A 5129-nucleotide genomic window follows, 5' to 3' on the forward strand; every position below is an offset into this window, starting at 1 on the left:
TTGGCTCGACCGAAATATGACTTAAAGCTGCCTGCTCGGTGCTCGGTGCTCATCGCCTCGCCTCGTACCCACAAAGCTGTCGACGTCGTCGCCGTCGTTCGCTCTCGCTCTCCCCTGCTCACCCCTGCTCCGTGACGAACGCGAGATCGTGGTGCGCTGTTGCCGTCTCGCTTTGCGCGCCCGTTTGCCCTTCGGCTGTGACGTGTTTGGCTCTCGCTCTAACCTTAGGGCAGGCACGGCACTCACTGGCCTGCACAGCGTGTTGAGTGAGTTTTTGTATTTCACTCAGAGGGCGGCGCATCAGGACTTGCACTCCAAGCGTAACGGAACATTTTGGCGAGAGGAATCAGGCAGGCAATGTGCGGAGTTGGCAGCCCTGGCTGCGGTGCCAGTGCTAGTGCTAGGGCTTCCTGGAAGGCACTTTTGGGGACCCTTCCACGAAGCCCTGGACTCGACTCTGGTGCCGTGCGGTGCTTCGGGGCTAACCCAATTTGGAAACACTTGATTGGGCGCCAGGCAAAATGTCGACTCGCATTAGTCCGGCCAGACTCTGATACCCCATGGACAGCTACCAAGCCGCTGGTCTTTAGCCAAAAAAACAACAAAATCACAGTCCAGACTAGGAGACACAAAGGGAAATTGTGTCTCCTCTTTTTTTTTTTGGGTCTTTTGGGTACTGGCTGGCGTCTGGACGACGACGACAACGACGACAACGATCTTTGGAGCAAGTTATCCCTGCACGGCTCACCGCATCGCGACAGTTGTTAACGTGTTTAATTAGCCCTGCAAATTCAATGAATTGCGACAGTAACAGTTAGGCTTAACAGCATAGGAACACAGCAAACACAGTTTGCACCCTCCGCTCGTCCGGTGTACCACTCCCTTTCCAAATATTTGTGCAGCCATTTTGAATTGGAGTCCTGCCCAAGGGTACAATCCTCCCCCATACAGGACGACGCATGCGTGGGCATAAAAGCACTCAAACATTTTTTTGGGGGTGGCGGGGGCGTGTTTCCCTAATGCCAGCCATATCCAACTTTAAGCCCTAAACTAGAGTATAGCTTTAAATTGTTTCCCTTGGAACTTCCTTTAATGAGATAGATTGTATTTGATGGCCTCGGGCTGATTGGCAATGGCAGCAGCGAAATCGTTATGGTTAGGCATTTGTGGGTCTCTGTGGAGTAAATTAGGATTGTGTTCGACTTCAATTTCATAGTTATGCGAATGCAGATTGAATAATTACGTCTAATGGGCAGTGGAACTATTTGTATCATGCTCTTGCCTTGTGCGTATTTAATTTTTAATGAGATTCCTCAAATTTGTGCATTTAATAGGGAAATTAGAAGATGCCATTGAATGGCAGAAAAGTTTCCTTGAGTTGCTTGGAATTTATTTCTATATTTGCGCAAGTATTTCGGGCATTCCTTATGGTCAAGTTTGTGTAAAATATTCCCTTTGCTTTGATTTTTCAACAAGTATTTATTTTGTGGTTGAGTCAGAACATTTTCATTCATAAAACCCTCGCAACGTCTGCTGGGTAATAGGATTATTCAGGCAGCACACACGTGCCCCTGCAGCCTCTGGAACGGGGAGCTGCTCTCCATCTCTCTCCCCATCTCGAGCTAAATGCAGAAATGCAACAGCAAAATGTCTCGAATGCTCGCTGCCTTTTATAGCCCCTGGCTTTTATTATTAGTGACGGATTTCCGAGTCATTAGACAAAGTTATGCACGGGACCACCGCGTCTGTTTAAGCTACTTAAATGCGCCGCCCGTCCACACCGACCACGGACCACGGACCATGGCCCACGCAAAGCAGTATGTACCCGAGATCAGATCTGGAAGTGGTCTTGAAACTGGTACTGGTACTGGTACTGGGATTTTGACTGCGTATTGGGTGGAGCGAGCGTACGTGACTTGCTCATGTCGCTATTGACAGGCGTCAGCTTAAGGCCTTAAACAGCTCAGCATTTAATAAAACAAATCAACTGATAAACTGATAAATGCGCAACAGTGGAGGTCCCGAATGTCTGAAGGTATTAATTGTTCCCCCTGGAAAGACTTTCTTTTGGGTAGCCCTTTCGGGTTTATTTTGGGTCTCTCTTAGAGGGCTCTCACCCACGCCACTTAAACACAAATCAATAACTTTATTATAAACGAGTCCCAGTCCCTTCTGCCACAGTCCCGATTGTGGCCTGTTTTATGAGCTGAAAAGCGTCTTGTTTAACTGCCGGGACAATGGGCGCCCGCTGAGAGCGCGTTAAGAAAAAATCACTTGGCATCGGAGCTGGCGACAGTGTGGAGGAGGTCCGAAGGGTCCTCGTTCCCCCCGCGTTTACATTGCATCGATCCAGGCGATGGGCGCTGGGCGATCCAAGCGCCGTGTGTGCTTATATAATTTATGGGCAACGGGTTCGCTCCAAGCGCCAGTTGACAGTAAGTCACCAGCGGGAAGAGCCCAAAGAGGCAGAAGGCAGGAGGCAGCAGGCAGGAGGTAGGAGGTTTCGGTTGCCAGCTGTCCGGATGAGTCAGCCGAGAGTGTAGCTGGAAAAGTGGTGGGTTGGTTGCCAAAAGGGTTCAACAGCAGCACAACACAAGGCGTAGGGAATGAGGGTTGGGAGTGTGAACTACGAGATAACTTTAAAGATAACTTTAAATGGGAAATCAGTTCTAGAGAAATGTGCAGAGCTATACCCATAACCATTCCACGTTTAGTTTTGTTTAAATTATAGTTTGCAAAGTGAGAAATAATCTGTATATTTATTTAAAATCATTCCATAAGATATTCCCTGACGCATTTGATCCATATATAAACACTCTCTTTTTCCTGAATTGAAATAGTATCTCTGTTCCATCTGTTGATGCTATGGCTACCTGCAAGGAAACTCCCATTGTTTATCCCTTTGATACGCCCCCCGTGGCCGTACACGTAGGTATACCTATCATATCCAAGTTTATTGACTTTTGTATAGACACATTCCCATTCGATTGTACATTTGGCTGATGTTTCTTTTTTGTTGTTCAGCCGCGAGCAATGTAAACGGCGCCAGATTTCGATTCGATTCGATTCGTTTCGATTTCGAGACAGTCACCAATATGCACCCCATCCAACAGACAACAGCCAACAGTCTCTCACACAAGTATGCGCACTGCCAGCAGAGACATATGTATGTACAACTGGTTATTTTCTGATAGGGTCAAGTGTCAGACAGTAGAAAATCAGAGCCGCGCAGAGGGTGGAGGAGTGTAGCAAATTACACACACATGAATATGTATAAATAAATAAATAAATGTCTGGAGACAGAACAATGACAAATCGAAGAAATGAGTTAGGGCAGGGAGCTGGAGAGAGGCATCTAATTAATGCCAAATTAGTGACTTGTTTGAAGGATAATTGGGGACTTGTGCCAGATTTAAGATAATCGTATTTTAGGACTCATTTGACAAGGCTCAAAGATAAAGGCAACTTGGTAATGGGAGATTATAAATCACAAATAAATATAGAAGAGAACTTCATTTTAGCACAACTTAAAGCAGATTATATTTGATTACTTTGAGCTGCACTTCAGCACTGAGAAATTAATGAATAGATTAGTTTTCGAGTTGTTAAAATTCCGTTTGAACATTCCTAAGCGTGAACCCTTTTTCTGTGTGAGCATAAAAACCAATCAAATATGTAAACTTTCGGATTCCGCCACTGTGACAGTCGCAGCAGCAACACCCCCTCTCCCTCTCTCTGCATATCATGCGACATTCCGAGATGAAGCGATAAAGCCAAGACACAGCCAACACACGACTCGACTCATCATCATCTTGATGAGCCTCATCAGTGTCAGAGAGTGTCGAGAGAGTGTCTCTGGATTGGAGTCGAGTGTTGCGTCTGTCTGTGAGTGGAGATCTTGGCACGTGTAAACGACACCCAAATTAGAAGGAGATTATTTTATGGTCTGCATGGGCCTTGAGTCGTGTGCAGCTCTCTCGTTTGGCCCTTCCAAGAATTAAGTTAACCCGAGATTGCGGAGGAGCGCTACCTCTGGTCAGTCAAATGATAAGAGACAAATCGTACCCCAGTCTCCTCCTTCTCCTCCTCCCTCCCTCCGCTTACTCTTGGGGCACAGCTTTGTCATGTAAATGGTTCGTCTGTTTGGGGCCAAAAATCAATTTGAAACGTGGCGCCAGCCTAATGAGGAAAAAGCAACAAACGCAGCATGCTCCGTCCCCCCATTTTCCTCTTGCTGCCCGCTGCCAAGCTAAAGCTCAGTTAATTAAGTTATAAAAATTATACTTTATGCATACAATTTGCATTTTTATGAGCCTCAAATGTAACGTGCAACGGATTTGATTTATCGAACAAGTCGCAGAGACTCCGGACCCCAGACCCCTGTGGGCGGCTGCTAGAAATCTGACAAATTGCTAGGTGTGACTTATAACATTTTAGGTGACGATCATTCGGATCGAGAATCGAGATAAGCCTAAGCCCCCAAAAAGTTTTCCCTCTCTCACACATCTACGGTTTCAAGGGATTTTTTGTGAAATGTCAGCATCACGAAAGATTCGCATGCGCCTCCTCTTCCTTTACTCAACAAAACACCAAAAAGGTAATGCTTAAAAAAATAAATGAGTTATAAAACCATAAAAACCGCAAAATCAGCAGCGCATCAACCTGGTAACCAGTCAGTGGATGGAAACACAAAAGAGACACGATTTTTTGTTGTTTTTGTTGCAAGATTTTATATAGTAAACTAAATATCAAGTGAGATGCCAGTGTTTCCAGGGGGGAGCAGTTTATGAGGGAGGAGAATGCTGACTTTTGGATGCTCTGAAGAAGGAGATTATTGAACGTTAGTTTTTTGAGATAGAGATCTAGGGATATCATAGTTTCAACAGCTGTAATATGTCAGGTTATGTGGGTAAATATGGAATTTAATGTTTAGGATATTAATACTCAAAGTGCTAGGTTAGGATAAGAACCCTAATGGCAAGGGGTAAAGGTAAGCTATTGAAATCAGTTAAAAATATACAAGTATCAAATATAATTCTTTTATTAGATATGTTTTAAATATATTTAATTTAGGCGTGCAAATAAATTTCACACTCGTAGGAATGCCATTGGTAACGTACTCATTTTTA

The sequence above is a fragment of the Drosophila subobscura genome, chromosome U, assembly GCF_008121235.1.
Source record: "Drosophila subobscura isolate 14011-0131.10 chromosome U, UCBerk_Dsub_1.0, whole genome shotgun sequence".
NCBI classification, from domain to species: Eukaryota; Metazoa; Arthropoda; class Insecta; order Diptera; family Drosophilidae; genus Drosophila; species Drosophila subobscura.